The sequence below is a fragment of the Schistocerca cancellata genome, chromosome 10 (assembly GCF_023864275.1).
Source record: "Schistocerca cancellata isolate TAMUIC-IGC-003103 chromosome 10, iqSchCanc2.1, whole genome shotgun sequence".
NCBI classification, from domain to species: Eukaryota; Metazoa; Arthropoda; class Insecta; order Orthoptera; family Acrididae; genus Schistocerca; species Schistocerca cancellata.
In genome coordinates this window covers 107,807,551-107,828,838 of record NC_064635.1, presented here as the reverse complement: position 1 = coordinate 107,828,838, position 21,288 = coordinate 107,807,551, and positions in this window count along the sequence as shown.

The window sequence follows — 21,288 nt, the reverse complement described above, 5'->3', positions numbered from 1 at the left end:
ATCTATACATTATCATCTTTGGGAATCAGTAATGCACTTGAAAATGGGCTTATAACACGACGCCTAGGTTGTGATGTAACAACAATAAAATTTGTGAAACAAGGCAAAACCCAGCGTATGTTTGGTTAATTTACAATGTTTCACAAAGAACCAACAATTGATTCTATTAAAATGACGATGAATATGTTTCCATTTGTAATACTTATGAGGCACACATGCATTCTGAAAGGAACAAGACCTAGTTAGCCACACATTACCTTCGCACATGGAAATAATTAGGTATTGAAAACAACTACCAGTCACATTATTTTAATAGTCATTACGTCATGGCAACAAGTATTTCAGACTCGACAAGTACCATACTACTTCATAGTTTCTTTCTAAATAGCATACCTATTTCTCAGAACTCGATACGACTCCGAAAGCCAAAGTACAACATGGAGAGGTATCATTGCAGTGCATCTAACGTCGCCCATCAGTTACCGCTTATGGGAAACCCTATACACCACCGCCATAACGCAACGCCTGGAGTCAGAATTTTCTTCCTGGATGACACCACAGTCATTCAGCCTCTTCTTGGGTGGGCTACCGAAACTACCCATGCGTCGTTTGTCCATGAGAAGCGGCTGCATCACAAGCACTTAAGTCTGTTTCACATCCGTTAGCGAACCACCTACATGACTCTATTTACAACCCTGGCTGTTTTATGTGTATCCACCTGCTGTTGTGCATAGGGTACCATGGTAACCGCCCTCATTTTATTCCTTCTCACACACCCAGCACAGTCCTTGCGAAATGAAACGTGAACAAATGTTGATACGAGGTGCGACAATAAACTAATGAGACTGATTTTCTTTGCAAGATGTGGCAACCCTACAGGCTTGCGTAGGCACAATATCTTGGTCTATAAGCTGCATCTAGTCCAAGCGGCACATCGATGCAACTGCTTAGTCGTGAGTTGTGCTGTAATAAGTTAACACATGTTTGTATCTCTCATCACAGAAATGGAACCGCATAATATTGCGCAACGGTATTCCATTTCTTTTTGTGTTAAATTGGGTGAAAACGCGACGGCATCTTACTGTAAGCTTCAGAAGGCTTTTGGAGAGGAGGTTATGTCAAGAGCTCAAGTTTTTCGTTGGCATAAAATGTTTAGTGAAGGCAGAACGAATATTCATGATGAAGACTGCAGTGGACGACCATCAACCTCACGGATGGATGTCAACTTGACCAGGATGCTTGAACTCATACGATCTGATCGAAGATTATCTGTGAAAATGATTGCAGAATAACTGAACATCAATCGGGGAACGGTTCGTCTAATAATAACTGAAGATCTTGGTATGAGTAAGATTTGTGCAAAAATGGTCCCCAAAAATCAAACACCACACAGCAATTTTTAACCTCGAAACAAATTTCAGTACTACCACAGCCATCTTATTCACCAGATATCGCTACGAGCGACTTTTTTCTATTTCCAGGAGTCCAAACGGCGATCAAGGGACACCATTTTCAAACAACACAAGATGTCCTAAAATCTGTGACGAGAGTCTCGGAGGATATTACAGAAGATGAGTTCCAGAAATGTTTCCGTCAATGGCAGAAGCGCTGGAAAAAGTGTGTGCAATCAGAAGGGAACTACTTTGTAGGAGACAAAACTTGGCTAAAACGGTGAGCAACATTTATTTTTCACATCAGTCTTATTATTTTATTGTCGCACCTCGTATATCGCAAGCGAAACTGTAGTCGGGGCATCCGCAGAGGTGATAGCACTCGTACATTTTACGGTAAGAACCCCGCAAACAGCTGTACGAGTAGCTTGAACTAATTTTGTTGAGACTATTCCGGTATCGTGGCTTACAGCCACAGCACCAGGTGTATGTAAAAATTGAAACAAGGTAAACAACATGGCGGAAAATATTTGCGGCTACGTGACGCGGTAACGAAAGTATGAAAGCGGAGCAGAAGCGGACAGCAAAGATATGGAATGCAAGTGGGAAAATCCATTCAGATCAGCTACTTTGTCAAAGAGCGGATTGTTATTATGCAATGCTTGTGAACGATCTTCTCGAAAACTTCGAAACTGGTCGGATGTTCACGTGCTACTGTCGGGATCATCTTCAGAAGGAAATGCGAGTAGGACAGCAAAACTACCATTAAGCAAAAAGTGGTTGCATCTCAGAACCAGGGCTTCGGAGGTTTGTCTGCTCTGTAAAGTAGGATTGATTGTAATGTGTGGCATCTCTGCCGAAACAGCACAATGCTGGAGCATGTACAAGTGTTCCGGAGGACACCATTCATTGTACTTTGTTCACGTGTTGACCCAACGACATCGTCAGTCACGATTGCCGGGGGCACTGGACTATCGGCATTCGACCGTCGGTCAAGAGAAACGCCGTCATCGAGGTGAACGGCGGCTCGAAATGTGCAGCATTCGACGGACAGAGGTTGGTCGGAGCAGAGCTGTGCTGTGGGAGGCTTTCTCGTGTTCTGCCTGTGGTAGTAATCGAAGACACGCTGACATTTGTGAACCACCGGCATCACTTCATGCTTAATGTCCTCCACGACGGCGTTGTCATCTTTTAGCAATATAATTGTCCTTGTTTAGGAGCCAGAACCGTGCTACAGTGGTTTGAGGAGCGTTACAGCGAACTCACGTTGATGTATCAGCTACCAAATAGCCTGAAGTAAATCCTAAGGAACCCATCTGGGTCGGTATCGGGCGCCATCACCGCTTATGCAAATCAGCTGCCCTCTGGTGACTCCAGTTTGTGGTCAAAATTACAATTCGCTGAGGAAAAAATAAACTAATAAACTTCTTCCTTTGCACTTGGAAGCAATTAGGAAAACGAGGAACTACGGCAGCAAGGAAGTTGCTGCACAAGAATACATTACGTCTTGATATGTACGTTTATTGAACATGCTCTTGTTTGAAAAGAAGGCACTTTACAATAACTAGTTTTTTAAATTTTCTTTTATACTTCACAGACGGCTAAAACTAAGTTACCCCTTGACCTCTTATTGAAATGTGACGATCTTTTCTATGGTTTGAATTCTGAGTGGTTGTTTGTTTTACCATGTGATTAACATCTTTTGAATATTTATTGGCATTTCAGCCGGCCGGGGTTGCCGAGCGGTTCTAGGCGCTACAGTCTGAAACCGCGCGACCGCTACGGACGCAGGTTCGAATCCTGCCTCGGTCATGGATCCGTGTGAAGTCCTTAGGTTAGTTAGGTTTAAGTAGTTCTAAGTCTAGGGGACTGATGACCTCAGGTGTTAAGTCCCATAGTGCTTAGAGCTATTTGAACCATTTGAATGTGGAGGGAAGTCCCCTTATATTACATTGCTACGAATATCACGGAACATAATTTTATTACGAGACCTGTGCGGATACATCTAACACCAAATATCTTCACAAACCTATCAACAAACTGTCAGATTCCTGACCCGCAGAATCAGTGACGTATTTCGTTCCAAAGAGGGACAAACAAACATGTAAAAAGGTGGAAATAATGTTTTAGTTCATGAGTGCAGAAGGTCCTACCGTCAAAGTTGAAACCGTAATTATCATAGGGTGGATGGTCAATGAATAAAAAACTGGGTGCCAGAGTACATCCAGTGTCATGTAACACAGGAGTGCCAGAAAGTAGTCTGCACGCACAATACGTGGTCGTGCAACAAAGTGAAACCTTCCTGTTGAATAAATAAAGGAAATTATTTATGAACTTTATGCGTTTAGAAGATAACCTTCCAGTCTAGAATAAAAGAATCTAACGTACTTTCCATCTAATGAAACAAAGAAAGAGAATTGAACTTTTTGTGCCTTGAAGCTTTCATGACTGGACTTTCTTTTGACAACGTGTCTGGTCTGATAGTCTTTAGCGTACACAATGTTGTACACCTTAAGCCTTTATTGGTAACAGTATTAATGTGACTGATCAGAAGAAGATTATTTCGACGTGAACACATAAGCTTAGGCCATGGCTCTTAGTACTGGTTGTCCATGCAGTAAACCTGAAAACATACATATATATTTTCCTTACCTTTTATTTTACTGTGTCACCTCTGGATAACGTCATCTGACTCCACATCTGAATATACTCATGCTGATATATTGTTGATAATTATTTGGGTTGGCATTCATTTACTGGGATGGCAAATATCTGAGCTAAAACTGTACTTATTATTCATTTGCTTTTTTGATTGAAGTTACTGGTGAAAAATTCATTGTCACTATTAAATAAAAAAATTCAGAAAACTCAAGAAAAGTTAAATCTTGTAGTTAATGGGTTCAATGAAAAATAAGACGATATTGACTGAGATAAACTGATCTATTCTGAAAATGATTGAATATAAACTTTTACTCTTTATAATTATTCAGTTTATAAAACTGTAGTTTGGGGATCGTTTACGTAAAACAGATTAAAAATGTAACAACGAACTGACAATATGCAGTTAGTGCTTTATACCTTTGATATCCTCATCATGTCGATGTTTAATAATTCATAAATAATTACCCATAGTATAATTATACTATTCTTGAAGTAATATATAGCTGGCAGTGAGCAGGCACACCACTCTGTCTCTACACACAACTTCACTGCACAATGCTGCGCACTTCTCGCCACGCTCCGTATGTATCAATGCATGGGCACTGCCGCCAACAAAGAGCTTGGTGCGGATACTTCACTTTAACCTTCGATACGCAAAGAACTTAAAAAAATTTTACAAAACATTTTTCTTAACATTTTTCTTATGCACCATAATAGATTGTTTTTGTATGTTGTGGACCACTAGACCAATCTTACAAAAATAAAAAATTACTCACAAACACTCGCAATTTTTTATTTTCCATAAGATTGATCTAATGATCCAGAATATACGAAAACAATCTACTTTCCCCTTTACCTAATAATAATATAAGGTAATAAAATAATACAATAATAACTATAATAAAGAATCATTTATTTTACATACATTTCCCATAGGTGAATGTAATGTAATTAAATAAATTAGGTAATTAACAAATTTTTAAAAAACTTTTTATAAAGACATTTTTAGATCACTTTCGTCGATCCTCAAAATTATCCTATTTTTGACTTCTGTGAAAAAGCAGTTTCTTAAAATTATTTTTGAATAAAATTTTTAAAATAGCATTTTTATAACTTATTTTATCCCAGAAAATTGTCGTATTTTTTACTTTTCTGAAAAACATGTTTTTTGAAATTATATTAAAGTACAAGTATATAAAATTATTTACTTTCTGCTTTATTATGAGTTGTTGTTTGTTAATGTTTTTTGAAGGGACATTTATTTATAATTTTACCACATTTACAAATAAGTATTAATTTAAATATATTAGTTTACAAAAGTAAATTTTTTTAAACTATAAATGGACAGCAAGAAATGGACAACCAATTATAATAAACAAACGATTTATCTAAAATGCAATATGAGATAGCCAAAATATAATAAGATTTGCAGCATAGTAACATGTATTAGTTAACAAAATTAAATTTTAGTAAAATATAAATGGACAACAAATTCTAATAAACAAACGATTTATCTAAAATACAATACAATTCATCTAACATATAATACGATTTGTAGCACAATAACATGTATTAGTTAACAAAAGTAAATTTTAGTAAAATATATAAATGGACAATGAAAAAGGACAACAATAAGAAAATATATAAAATAAATTATATAACAAAGCTAAATTGTATTGTTAATGTAAGTAAAATGTAATAGTTAACAAAAGTAAATTTTAGTGAAATATAAATGGACAGCAAAAAATAGACAACAATAAGAAAATAAATAAAAAGAATTACTTAACAAACGTAAATTATATTGTTAATGTAAGTAAAATGTATTAGTTAGAAAAAGTAAAGTTTAGTATAATATAAATGGTCAACAAAAAATCGACAACAATAAAAAATTAAGAAAAAAGAATTAGTTAACAAAGGTAAATTGTATTGTTAACATAAGTAAAATGTATTAGTTAACAAAATTAATTTTAGTAAAATATCAATGGACAACAAATATGGACAACAATAAAAAGATAAAAAATGAATTAGTCAACAAAGGTAAATTATATTAAAAAGTTTACATGGTTAATTAAGTAGATTAATTAAAATGTATTAATTAACAGAAGTAAATTATATTAATAATTGAATGGGCAACAAAAAATGGACAACAATAAGAATATAAAATGAATTAGTTGACAAAAGTACATTATTTTAAAATTTTCAAATGTGAACATAAGTAAATTATATTAAAATGTATTATTTAACAGAAGTGAATTTTATTAAAAATTAAATGGACAACAAAAATGGACAACACTATTATTTTTATATGTATTAAATGGAGAACATAGATCAAAAGAAATGTGCTAAATGCTGTATAGTGAAAGACATTACAGACTATGGAACTAAGTTAGATAAACCAAGATCAATTTGTAAAAATTTGTAAATAATGATCAACTTAATAGGTATTATTCAAACAAAAAAATTAAGAGCGATAACACACTGAACAGTATAGATGATGTAAAAAAGTGTACTAAATGTGAAACAGAAAAAAGTGTAACAGAATATGGAAAAAATTAGGTAAACCTAGATCAATTTGTAAAAAATGTTTAAATAATGATCGTATTAGCAGATATTCTATTAAAATGGCTAATATACAGAATAGAATGGAACAAATGCAGGACACAAACAACAAAATGTACAAAATGGTATGGACCACACACAACAAAATAAACAAAATTGTATGGACAACAAAGAACAAAATGAACATAATTGTATGCATGACAAAAAACGAAATGTACAAAATTGTATTGACAACAACAGTTTAAAAATGTGCAACTTACGTAATATTAAAAACAATTGGATTGTTTTGCAAGAAATCGTGAAAAGATACTATCATTTTTTAGAAATTGTAGAAAATTGAGAAGGTCAGAAAACAAAACAAAAATAGATTACCCAAATCTAGGGTTCTTGTTGTGGTATAATTCCCAGTTGTCTAACAGAAAATGAACAAATCCAATGTAGAGATATTAAAAAGAAAATTTTAAGAAATTTATGGTTGAGATTTTAGAATATAATCAAACATATAAAGCTTTTAAACATATTGATGAAGATGATAAAAAAATTATTAGAAGCACTAAAGCTGTTCAATTTAAACATATGAAAAAAGCAATAAATGAACACTGTATATTTAAATAAATACATCTGTTTCCTTAATTATGTAAACGAATACATCTGTTTCAATAGTTACATAAATAAGTAATTAATTTACTTAGTTATATAAACAAATACATCTGTTTCCTTAGTTATGTAGACAAATACATCTGTTTATTTAGTTATGTAAGCAAATACATCTTTAGGATTAATTAATTTACTTAGTTATATAAACAAATACATCAGTTTCCTCAGTTATGTAAAACACAAAGGTAATTGAATACAACAACAATAAATTCAACACAGAAAAATAAGAATATAAATCTAAATTACAAAATCAAAGTTAAACTAGAAAAAATTAAAACAACAGCAGCTAGAATATATAGAAATGATTGGGTTTGTTGTTTAATGTATATTTATATAAACCCAGTAAATTGATCTTCGTTTATCTAACTTAGGTCCATAGTCTGTAATGTCTTTCACTATGCAGCACTTAGCGCATTTCTTTTGATCTATGTTCGCCATTTAATAAATATAAAAAATAATAGTGTTGTCCATTTATTGTTGTCCATTTATATTTTACTAAAATTTTATTTTGTTAACTAATACATGTTATTTTGCTGCAAATCGTATTATATTCTAGATAAATTGTATAGTATTTTAGATAAATTGTTTGTTTATTATAAATTGTTGTCCATTTTTTGCAGTCTATTTATAGTTTAATAAAATTTACTTTTGTAAACTAATATATTTTAATTAATAGTTCCTTGTAAATGTGGTAAAACTATAAATAAATCTTCCTTCAAAAAACAATAACCCATAATAATCTTATGGCTGCTAAAGCAGAAAGTAAATAATTTTATATACTTATTCTTTAATATAATTTCAAAAAACACGTTTTTCACAAAAGTCAAACAGGACAATTTTTTCGGCTAAGAAAAAGTTATAAAAATGCTTTTTTAAAAATTTGATTCGAAAATAATTAAAAAAACGCATTATTCACAGAAGTCAAAAATAGGATAATTTTTAGGGGCTAAGAAGGTGATGTAAAAATGTCTTTTTAAAATTTTTTATAAAATAGTTAATTACCTAATTTGAATAATTACATTACACTTGCCTATGCGAAATGTATGTAAAATAAATGAATTTTTATTATAGTTATATTATTTTAATATATTATATTATTATTAGGTAAAAGGGATAGCAGATTTTTTTGTGTCCTGGATCATTAGATCAATCTTACGGAAAATAAAAAATTATGAGTGTTTGCGCGTAATTTTTTATTTTTTATAAGATTGGTCTAGTGGTCCACAACATACAAAAACATTCTACCACTATAATTGTTATTTACATTGCAAGCTCTCAACGACTGGTATTTAGATTGTAATGTCATTAATTCTCCCCGTCTGTGGCAGGCTGAGAAGGGAGCTTGCTTAATTTTATCAGCAGAGATAAGTAATCCCTGCTGATAAAATTCATTTTTATATAAGCCTGCTGTGGAGAAGGATCTTATCCACATTTTTTCTCTCTCGGCAGCGTAACCTTCCCTGACCATTCTGTCCGCTTTAGAATTGATGTTTAGGCCCATCAAAGTTCAGAATACAATCTTATCGATTGAATGTGAAGTCGCAACGGATAACGCAATTGTAATTTTGGTGATGGTCAGAGAAAACTACATCCTGCACGAATCTAGTCTTGTGCCAATAATTTTAGTAAAGGGGCAGCGTGATTGATATGATTCTCTTTTCTTAGGTATGGTTTAAATGAGCAAGCTGAGAACGGAAATTTCTTCGAAAAACAAAGTTAATTTGTTTTTAACCAAAATTAGACAAATTTACGAAGTTACTTCTTAACAATCTTTTGAATACACATTAACTATGGACAAAGATTATTTAACTATGCACATAGATGATTTCTCCTTTGAATTACCATCCGTGTTGCCTTTGATTTGCATCGTCCCGTGGGGGGAAGAAAAATCTTGTGGAGCACATGATCACTACTACTATGCTCATGCATGCACATGCACTAAGTTATCACTGAAATGCAAATATCGTAACTATTTCTCTATGCAGATTTTCTATGTACAGTGGCTGACCTCGAGCAGGACTCGTGGCTGGTATCTCCAGCGCGAAGTGCTTGAATACGAAACGATTCATCTTAGAAAAGCTACCCTCGTCACTAAATTTTCAATAAGTTGTTAAAGATGGACACACGCCAGCATAAATGTTCAGCAATCGCAAAAACTGCCTACAACTCCCTCTATTAGCTTTCTCGGCGGTTGCAGTTGGAACTATGCACCACGTGGCGGGTCGTAACGGAAATCTCGAACGGAGAATATTATTCTTATATCGGATAAATTGAACAAAAATCAATAAATGGTCCTTAATTAATCTATCGCGAAAAACCTTCTGATAAATAAATTGTTAACATTAAACATATTTAAACAATCAAATACCTTTGTCCTGATTTCGACGCAGCGTTCTGAAGGAACGTCTGGTCGCTTACCTGTCTTCCAAAAAAACCCGTAACCGTTGCGCGGCTTTCTCCCGAGCAGCGCGAGGTGGTGGGGGAGGCCCATGACCAACCTCTGGTAAGAAAACGTCTTTTTAGACTTTCGCACCTCTGGTCGAACCATCCTGTTCGTGCTCTTTACCTTCCACTGACTGTGTTGAAGTTGGTAGAAGATTCTGAGACCCACTACATCTCTGGTTTGTCGGCTACCACACTCAAAACATTCACACCTGACCACGTATTTTAAGGAGAGGTGGGGAAATGTAAATAGGGACACAGGACGTGCATATTGTAATAATAAAAGAATATGATCCATAATTTTTTCTACATGCATGTAATTTGGGGAAGAGATTATTTCACTGTTCATTAATTATATAAAGTAACTGAATTTACGCTGATAATGTCTATCGGCTGATAGCAATATAACACTGATTTTAACTATGTAACGAAACCTATTTTGACGTTACAACATATTTCTTAGCTTATAAATATTTTTCATGGCCTGTTTGATTTTTCTATTGATATATTTCAAAAGTGCATTGCGTCTCTGTATGTAGACCGCTCCCTTCTTGGCGCTGTGTTCGGCCACGTTACTTTCCTTCATGACAACATCGTCGGATATGCTACGGTCGTAGGTTCGAATCCTGCCTTGTGCATGGATGTGTGTGATGTCCTTAGATTTAAGTTGTTCTAAGTTCTAAGGGACTGATGACCTCAGATGTTAAGTCCCATACTGCTTAGAGCCATTTGAACCAACGTCGGATATTTGGCATCGTTTGTATTAATATATCGAGCGATTCGCCGGTTATACCGACAGGCTACTTTGAGCCCAACTACACGTCCTGTCTCAAATGCTGACAAATGCGTATATTATTTTCGCGCTTGTCTGCGAGGCGCAATGGAATAAAGTTCGCAAAGACCTTATGCCCTGGTATCGACATGCCTCCTCTGCAGCGTCACACATCGGTCGCCAAAGTTAATAATTTTGCATTTTCCGTCAATACTGTATGAATATCACTTTCTGACCAATTTGTCTAACTCCTTCGTGGAGCGTCGTTTTTTATTTATTTATTTATTTTGGCCCTAGAGGGTACATTAAGCAACATTTCGATTCTTTCCTATACATTTTCTTGCTTACATGCTGAACATCATTTCTATATTAATTCAACGTTTAAAGCTGTTCTTGACATGAGAACTCGATTCTTTTAAGTACTGGGGATACATTGGTGGTTACTAACCCACTAAGGCACTGCCCCATGTATTCCGACTGAAAAATGTAAAATATCTGATAGCACATTTTGATACGGCAATTTCGACTTCTAATTTCTTATCAGCGATACCACAATACTTCATACCCGAATTTCTACTCTAATCCTCTAAAGCTACAAGTTTTGATACACAAAACTGGCAACGCAATTTAATTTTATCTACTTCCGGCATCGTATTCCTAATCAGCGACCAAAACAATCTACAAAGTACATAGTATTTTAGGATTTTATATCTGTTTTTTTATTATGTCCACATTTGTCCCACCGTGTGACGCCGTGAGATGAAAGATGATGAATATTCATACCATTAGAGACTGTAACAGCGAAATTTTATGAACGTAATAGTTATCTTATGCCTCATTACACTAGAGTGAATGGAAGAAAACTCAAACTTACGTGCATCTGTAGATAATTCACCGGTGCTCACTGTGATTCAAAAATGGTTGAAATGGCTCTGAGCACTATGGGACTTAACGTCTGTGGTCATCAGTCCCCTAGAACTTAGAACTACTTAAACCTAACGAACCTAAGGACATCACACACATCCAAGCCCGAGGCAAGATTCGAACCTGCGACCGTAGCAGTCCCGCGGTTCCGGACTGAGCGCCTAGAACCGCGAGACCACCGCGGCCGGCCACTGTGATTCGATTTCACTAAGAAACAAAGGTCATGTGATGATAGGCACATATACACATAGCGGTAGGATCGCGTTAACAACGTGTAAAAGAGAATGCATTGGCGGAGCTGTCGTTTGAACGCAGGTAATTCGTGTGAAACGATTTCTGACGTGATTATGATCGCACGACGGGAGTTAACATACTTTTAACACGTAGTTATAGTTAGAGCTGGATGCGTAGACCATTCCGTTTTGGAAATCGTACGGGTATTCGATATACAGGGTGTGCCATTTATCTTGACCACCCTAAATAACTCTTTGTCCAGATGCAAATTAAAAACTTTTTCAAGCAAATGTTCTTTAGCAGTCAGGTGGACATCAATCAGTATGACTGCCTTCGTTGTAGCTTTGTTTTTTACAAAGATATGCACTGCGGTATGACTTTTTTAAATGGCACCCTGTGTTTTTTGTTTGGTAATTCTATTCCTCTCCTAAAGACCTATTCAAAAATGTATCACACTGTACCATTCACGGAAACACAACGTTATTAATTACGTAACATTGACTTTGTGCCCGGGATCACAAACTCGTCCACTTGCTGGAGTTGTCAGAGAACCAAAGGAATACCAAGTAAAAACATAACATGTAACTGACTTTCACTGTCCCGTACCATTCCACAGGAGTACTGGAGTAACACATTCAAAGGTTCTCAAAGTGGTGACCCTGGACACCGACAAACTTGTCCACTCGTTGAATGAAACAATTATTTACTGCTTCCAGCGTTGTCTCCTACAGAGAATTACAAGCAAGCACGGTACGTTTCATCGGCAGGACACTTAGAAGATGTAACAAGTCCACCAAAGAGACAGCTTACACTACACTCGTTCGTCCTCTGTTAGAATATAGCTGCGTGTTGTGGGATCATTACCAGGTGGGATTGACGGGGGACATAGAAAGGGTGCAAAAAAGGGCAGCTCGTTTTGTATTATCACGTAATAGGGGAGAGAGTGTGGCAGATATGATATACGAGTTGGAATGGAAGTCATTAAAGCAAAGACGTTTTTCGTTGCGGCGAGATGTATTTACGAAATTTCAGTCACCAACTTTCTCTTCCGAATGCGAAAATATTTTGTTGAGCCCAACCTACATAGGTAGGAATGACCATCAAAATAAAATAAGAGAAATCAGAGCTCGAACAGAAAGGTTTAGGTGTTCGTTTTTCCCTCGCGCTTTTCGGGAGTGGAATGGTAGGGAGATAGTATGATTGTGGTTCGATGAACCCTCTGCCAAGCACTTAAATGTGAATTGCAGAGTAATCATGTAGATGTAGATGTAGATACGTTCCTGCATATCCGCTGGATTTGTTGAAGTATTGCGATAGACAACGTCTTTATTGTATCCTCAAACAAAAAAGTCCAGAGGATTTAAATCAGGAGACCTAGCAGGCCAAGTAGCTGTTCCTCTTCGACCAATCCATCTGGCTGGATACATTCGGTGCAGAACACGACGTGCACGCAAGGCATTGGCTTGGTTCAAATGGCTCTGAGCACCACGGGACTAACTTCTGAGGTCAACAGTCCCCTAGAACTTAGAACTACTTAAACCTAACTAACCTAAGGACATCACACACATTCATGCCCGAGGCAGGATTCAAACCTGCGACCGTAGGAACCGCGCGGTTCCAGACTGTAGCGCCTAGAACCGATCGGCCACCCCGGCCGGAACGCAAGGCATTATGTGCTGGACATCCATCGTGTTGATACAACACAAGCTTTCTTGTTCTTAGCGGCAATTCATTCAGTAGAGGAGGAAGAATTCGTCTGAGGAAGTTGGCATACGCTGTGCCGTTTAGACTACTATTGATGAAATAAGGGCCCATAATTGTAGTACCAAAGACCCCACATCAGATTTTAACTCTCCATTGACGCTGATGTTCCACCTGTCTAAGCCATCGTGGGTTGTCGCTGGACCAATAAAGCATGTTGCTTGTATTTACCTGTCCTTTGTTTGAGAAGGACCACTCATCGTGTAAGTAGCGCTCTGTATGAAAATCACTGGCTGTGCTGTGTGCAGTCTGTGGCAGGTTTGCATTGTTGTTCGCTATTGTAGTGTTGGGCAGCTGGATGTTAACAGCGCGTAGCACTGCGCAGTTGGAGGTGAGCCGCCAGCAGTGGTGGATATGGGGAGAGAGATGGCGGAGTTTTGAGAGCGGATGATCGCTTCCCACGCCCAGGTTCCCGGGTTCGATTCCCGGCGAGGTCAGGGATTTTCTCTGCCTCGTGATGGCTGGGTTTTGTGTGCTGTCCTTAGGTTAGTTAGGTTTAAGTAGTTCTAAGTTCTAGGAGACTGATGACCATAGATGTTAAGTCCCATAGTGCTCAGAGCCATTTGAACCATTTGAACACTATTAAGGTAAATACATTGTTTGTTCTCTATCAAAATCTTTCATTTGCTAACTATGCCTATCAGTAGTAGGTATAGGTTATTGTTAGTCAGGCCCATTCTTTTGTAAGGTGTTTATTAAAAGTCAGATTGCGTTGCGCTAAAAATATTGTATGTTAGTTTAGTGTTGATCAGAATAAGTAAAGAGAGTAATATCTGAGTACGTTCAGTTTTGCTCAGCTGTTTGAAAAGCAAATAACGTAGGGGTTTATCAGCACATAATTCATTAATTTTTCTAAGGGGACGTTTCAATCGGTAAATAGAACATTCGAGAAGGGGTTGGCCAGGATTTGCTGCTGCGTCCACAGACAGAACTGTACACCACTCTGGAAATCATTCCCATGCAATTCTTGATGTAGGTGTACATGGTAAGGATGGAACCGGTGACGTCTAAGAATACGATGTAGATTGGTTTTAGGAATGCCAGACTTGTATTCAAGCTGTCGTGTGCTCACATGTGGATTCATAGCAACGAAAGTGAGAACAGTAACTTTGGCAGCTACGTCTGTGCAAGAGCTACGGCGATTGCGGTGTCGTGGGTTGAAACTTCCCGTTTCCTGAAGCGTCGCAACAAGAGGAGAAAACATCCGTCGAGCAGGTGTGTTCTTCTCAGGATATCGCTCTCTGTACAGTTCCGCTGCCTGCGTAGCACGCCGCCCGCAGTGGCCGAGCGGTTCTAGGCACTTCAGTCTGGAACCGCGCTACCGCTACGGTCGCAGGTTCGAATTCTGCCTCGGGCATGGATGTGTGTGATGTCCTTAGGTTAGTTAGGTTTAAGTAGTTCTATGTTCTAGGGGACTGATGACCTCACATCTTCAGTCCGACAGTGCTCAGAGCCATTTGACCTGCGTAGCATTTCACCTACCTTGAACAACAACAATAAAATAAACATTATGTCGATGCAGTTTGTAGGAAGGACAACCTTTATTGTATGCTTACTCTACACAACAGTATTTAAAAGGGCTAAACTACTGTACGAAATGTACCCGTACCTAAGAAAACAGTATTGCAATTACTCTTCTGCTACGTTACATTCCCCATATATCAGTAGCATTTCTACCTTCTCTTCGTTGGTGTACATTCTACTGACACAACTCTTCAACTGACGATGGTTGACAGAATGACAGGTGTACATTTTACTTCTGTTTACATTTGTCCTCTGCCAATGTCAGCACGTGGATGTGTTCCATTACCGCCAGTACCTGCACTAAGCGCTGGGAGCGTCAACGTCAGTGCTGTGATATGTAATTAATAACGCTGTATTTCAGTTAATGGTACGCTGTGATACATTTTTGAATAGGTCTTTAGGAGAGGAAATGAATTACCGAATAAAAAATACAGGGTGCCATTTAAAAAAGTCATATCGCTCTTCATATCTTTGTAAAAAAAATGCTACAACAAAGGCAATCATGCTGATTGATATGCTCCTGACAGCTAAAGAACATTGAAAGGTGGCTACACTGAGTCACAGCGCCAGAGATTGCGCCAGAGAGTATTACTGAGCCGCCTCCACTGGCAGTGCTTGTTCGGAAGCTGTGGTAGGCAGTTCTTGTCGAGAAGTCGTATTAGGCAGTGTTTGTTCCGAAGTGGTGGTGGTTAAGCTGTACCTTTTGAGGCCATGTCGTGTGCCGTTGTTTTGATGGGCTAGACAGCAGATGTTGTTCGAATGGAGATGTTGTAATGATCAGAGTGTACTTTTCGTCAATATATATGAAGGTAAAAAATTCCTTTTTTTTTATTATTTCAATGTCTTAAACAATAATGCCTCTTGGTCACAGGTTCAGTCAACAAAGCATCTGGCTTGTGTTCATGTATTAGACTGCAATTCGGGTTTCTATGTGCAATTATAGTATTTCAGTTTTATTTAATTAATTCAGTCTAAATGGCATCTAAAATATCTTGTCTTATTGAGGAAGTACCGTGCCAGATGTGTACGTTGAATCACACTTCCACACACAGAACAGTTACATTTGTGTTTTGTTGTTTTGTACGTTTTATAGTTGCTGGGGACTTAATTAATTAATTGTGTTAACGGAAGTTTTGTTTCATTCCTTGTTGTTATTCTATGCAGTCAGATTGCGTACTAATACTGGTCAGGGCCAACCGGTTACGAGACTGCGTAACCGGACAGACAGTAAAATTATTTGCATAATTGAAAAAAATAATTAAGCCCCCATGCAACATTTGCTTGAAACGTTTTGTAATTTTCATCTGTACATACAGCTATTTAGGGTGGTCAATATAAATGGGACACCCTGTATATTCCGAGATCTGCAGTGTCAAGGGTATGCCGTGGATGTCAAATTTCAGCCATTACCTCTCACCATGGACGAGGCGGTGACCGACGGCCTTCGCATTTCAAAGAGTTGCACTGCGTGAAATAACCGCAATGAACAATGTCAGACGTAGGTCGAACGTATGCGTTAGGACACTCCTGCGAAATTTGACCGTAATGGGCTATGGCAACAGACGACCGCTGCGAATCACTATGCTAACAGCACAACATCGCTTGCAGCGCCTCTTCTGCGCTTGTGACTGTGTAGGAATGCATGGTCGGCATGGTTAATTGGATTTTGAAATGTTAGAGTAAGGGGTGGCCAGATGTCCTTCCTGCCGCCACCGTGTACCCTCCTGGGATGGAATTAGTGTACCCAACTGTCTGCAACTAGTGTAATCCATGGAATAATGTGAACGTGTGCAGACGTCTGCGATTCGTGTAACTAAAGCGGGATGTGGGGACTAACCCGGTATTCACCTAGGAGGATGTGGAAAACCGCCTAAAAACCACATCCAGGCTAGCCGGCACACCGACCGTCGTCGTTAGTCCGCCAGGTGGATCCGATCCGGGGCCGAGGCTCTTATCCGAGTCCAGGAAGCAGCAACCTGAAGGGTTGTTATGTTCAACTACATGGAGAACTTTTGTTTTTTAGCCATTCGTTGACTTCATTTTCACAGACAACGATGGAGTTTTTATGGATGAAAATGTGCCCGAATGATCAGGCCACACAGACCGCCCGGTATAAATCTCATTGAACATTTATGGAATATAGTCGAATGATCAGTTCCTGTACAAAATCCCACACTGGTACTTTTTTTGGAATTATCGACGGCTATAGAGGCAGCATGACTCAATATTTCTGTAGAGGGCTTCCAACTACTTGTCGAGTCCGTGCCACGTCGAGTTACTCAACTACATTGGCAAAAGGAGGTCCGACATAATGTTATGTGGTATCCCATGACCTCACACACACCTCAGCGTATATCCTTGAAGAGGCGTCTACATTAGACGGAACGAAACATACCATGAAATAACGAGCTTAGTCAATGACAGCTGCATCACAGTTTCCCGGCATTAATAATAAGCACACAGGATATAACACAGCATTGCTAACATCGCTAGAGCAACGATGCAGAACTTTGATAATCAGAGAGTATTAGTTCGTCTGGCAAGTATACTGTTTTTAATGTAGCCAGCGGCATGAGATAGAAAAAGATGAACTTTGGTCTCAGAACTTGTGCGTAAGCACGGAGTGCGAGTAAGTCATGCATTTACTGCTGAATGGCATCACCTGCTTTTCCTAACAGTACGAGTGTTATACAACGTTGCACGTGCAAGATGCCCGGCGAAGAACTCCTACATTTCAGAGTCAACTCTCTAAACAACTGAGATCGACAGACGAACGCAACAAATACTGCGTTTATAGTGAAAACTGTAAGAAGACAAAAATAAGTTTCAAAATAGTTAGCAAAGCTGGTGACAGATGACTCTGTAATCGCAATATACAGCGGCTGTAAACAGTGCGCCACTGAAACGAGAAAGAAGATTAGTGTCCTGAAGGAAGAGGTAGTAATCATTGAGCTACGATTTTTCTGGGTGTAGAATATCACAGGTTAGAAGTCAGTCCTACGACAACGAAGCGGAGTTTTCCTACACGATTTAATAATGTAAAAGCACTCGTTGAAAAACCAATTACAATAAAGAGGCAGCGTGCCTGATGATGTAGCGAGGAATGTTGGCTACAGGCAAACCGTAGTTATTCCTTAAAATGGCGCAACAATTTCAGAAATTATTCAGCAAAATCAAAGGAAATCAGACCGAATATCTGCAGCAGAAACTGTTTTAAAGCGTTTTATTTTTCCATTGGGAATCCATAGTCAGTAGGTCATATCTGTACGAGCTGAAAGACACGCGACTGAATTTGCGAAACACATTCTCACAACGATTAATAATAAAGGATTTGATTTGGCTGCTTCTGTTTCACAGATGGGAGACACTTCCATATGAGTGGAATTGGGCATAAGCAAAATTGGAGTAAATCCCCGTTTGTGGGAATTCAAGACATTTTTTCTTCTTCTTCCAAGAAGCAAGCATTGGTGAACGTTACGCTACAATTTTGGGACAATTCATCGTCTCACAGACAGCGCTTAGAGGTCGATGAGGCATCGAGTGGTTTATGCAAGATGGGGCCGGAGTACGTCTCACCGAACAGGTATTTCGCTTTCCTGACGAATATTTTGTGAATAGAGACACTGCGTTCTATTACTGCAAATTTAGTGGCCCGGGGATGGTTCAAATGCAAATGGCTGTGAGCACTATGGGACTTAACTTCTGAGGTCATGAGTCCCCTTTTTTTCTTTGGTCATCAGTCTACTGACTGGTTTGATGCGGCCCGCCACGAATTCCTTTCCTGTGCTAACCTCTTCATCTCAGAGTAGCACTTGCAACATACGTCCTCAATTATTTGCTTGGCGTATTCCAATCTCTTTCTTCCTCTACAGTTTTTGCCCTCTACAGCTCCCTCTAGTACCATGGAAGTTATTCCCTCATGTCTTAGCAGATGTCCTATCATCCTGTCCCTTCTCCTTATCAGTGTTTTCCACATATTCCTATCCTCTCCGATTCTGCGTAGAACCTCCTCATTCCTTACCTTATCAGTCCACCTAATTTTCAACATTCGTCTATAGCACCACATCTCAAATGCTTCGATTCTCTTCTGTTCCGGTTTTCCCACAGTCCATGTTTCACTACCATACAATGCTGTACTCCAGACGTACATCCTCAGAAATTTCTTCCTCAAATTAAGGCCGGTATTTGATATTAGTAGACTTCTCTTGGCCAGAAATGCCTTTTTTGCCATAGCGAGTCTGCTTTTGATGTTCTCCTTGCTCCGTCCGTCATTGGTTATTTTACTGCCTAGGTAGCAGAATTCCTTAACTTCATTGACTTCGTGACCATCAATCCTGATGTTAAGTTTCTCGCTGTTCTCATTTCTGCTACTTCTCATTACCTTCGTCTTTCTCCGATTTACTCTCAAACCATACTGTGTACTCATTAGACTGTTCATTTCGTTCAGCAGATCATTTAATTCTTCTTCACTTTCACTCAGAATAGCAATGTCATCAGCGAATCGTATCATTGATATCCTTTCACCTTGTATTTTAATTTCACTCCTGTACCTTTCTTTTATGTCCATCATTGCTTCCTCGATGTACAGATTGAAGAGTAGGGGCGAAAGGCTACAGCCTTGTCTTACACCCTTCTTAATACGAGCACTGCGTTCTTGATCGTCCACACTTATTATTCCCTCTTGGTTGTTGTACATATTGTATATGACCCGTCTCTCCCTATAGCTTACCCCTACTTTTTTCAGAATCTCGAACAGCTTGCACGATTTTATATTGTCGAACGCTTTTTCCAGGTCGACAAATCCTATGAAAGTGTCTTGATTTTTCTTTAGCCTTGCTTCCATTATTAGCCGTAACGTCAGAATTGCCTCTCTCGTCCCCTAGAATCACTTAAACCTACCTAACCTAAGGACGTCACACATATCCATGCCCGAGGCAGGATTCGAACCTGCGACCGTAGCAGTCGAGCGGTTCCAGACTGTAGTGCCTAGAACCGTTCGGCGACACCGGCCGGCAGCCCGGGGATGGATTGGCCGCCGTATTCGCCTTGTGACTGTATTTTGTGGGGCATATTTAAAGGCATTGTGGCGTGTGGGATCAGCCGAGCGGTCTAATTCACTGCAGTCATGGACTGTGCGGCTGGTCCCGGCGGAGGTTCGAGTCCTACCTCGGGCATGGGTGTGTGTGCTTGTCCTTAGGATAATTTAGCTTAAATAGTGTGTGCGCTTAGGGACTGATGACCTTAGCAGTTATGTCCCATAAGATTTCACACACATTTGAACATTTTGAACATTTCAAGGCATTGTCTACCAGAACCGTAGTGCCCTGCTGAACGAGCTAAAACCGATATGCGTGGCATCCGCGTCCATTTCCGTACTGCGAGTGGTAGACATTTCGGAAAGATTGCCATATGATTGGAAAGACTGTTTGCAGAGAACGAGATTAATCGAGACACTGACAACAACAAGGGCTGTGCACATTGTCATCGATTTTGAGAACGATGCTGAGATATGTTGATCTTACGGTGAACAAGCTTTATCAGTGCTGTATCCCTACACTGTACACTGATAAGCCAAAACATTGTGACGACAGCCCATCACGACTTTGGATACCTGGTGGCGTTGCCGGGCCAGACGCAACAACAAAAGTATGTAAGCGGAGCAGACACGGACGGCGACCATCCTAGCGAAGATGTAGACTGCAAATGACGAAATCCATTGAGATAAACGACTTTAACAAAGGGCAGATTATTATCAAGCAAAGCCAGTGAACGAGTATGTCAAAAACGGTGAAACTTGACGCATCTTCACGTGCTGCTGTCGTGAGCATCTACGGAAAGAGACAGCGAGACTGCCAGTCGGTGCTAAATGTTTCGACGTCCGCGACTCTTCACAGAATGTGCGGTTCGGAGGCTTGTCTGCTCTGTAAAGTAGGACAAATGGTGATCAACGACATCTCTGCCAGAAGAGCGCAATGCCCGTGGAAGCATAGGTGTTTCGGAGCACACCATTCATTGTTGAACATGGAGCCAAGCAGCAGACCATCCTAAGTATTTCCACGAGTCGATTACGATTGCAGTGGGCACTGGACCATCAGGAGTCATCCGTCGATCGATGGAAACGTTTCGGATCTTCGGGTGAATCACATTTTTGCTACACTACGTCGATGGTCGTCTTCACAAACGCCGACATCGAGGTGAAAGCCGGCTCGAGACGTGCCATGCGCCACGGGCGGGGGCTGGTGGAAGCAGTATTATATTGTGCGAGACACTGTCCTGAGTTTTTAGAAAAAAAAAAAAGAAAAAAGAAAAAAGAAAAAAAATCTTTACTTCATATCATAATAATTATACAAAATTGGCCCACCA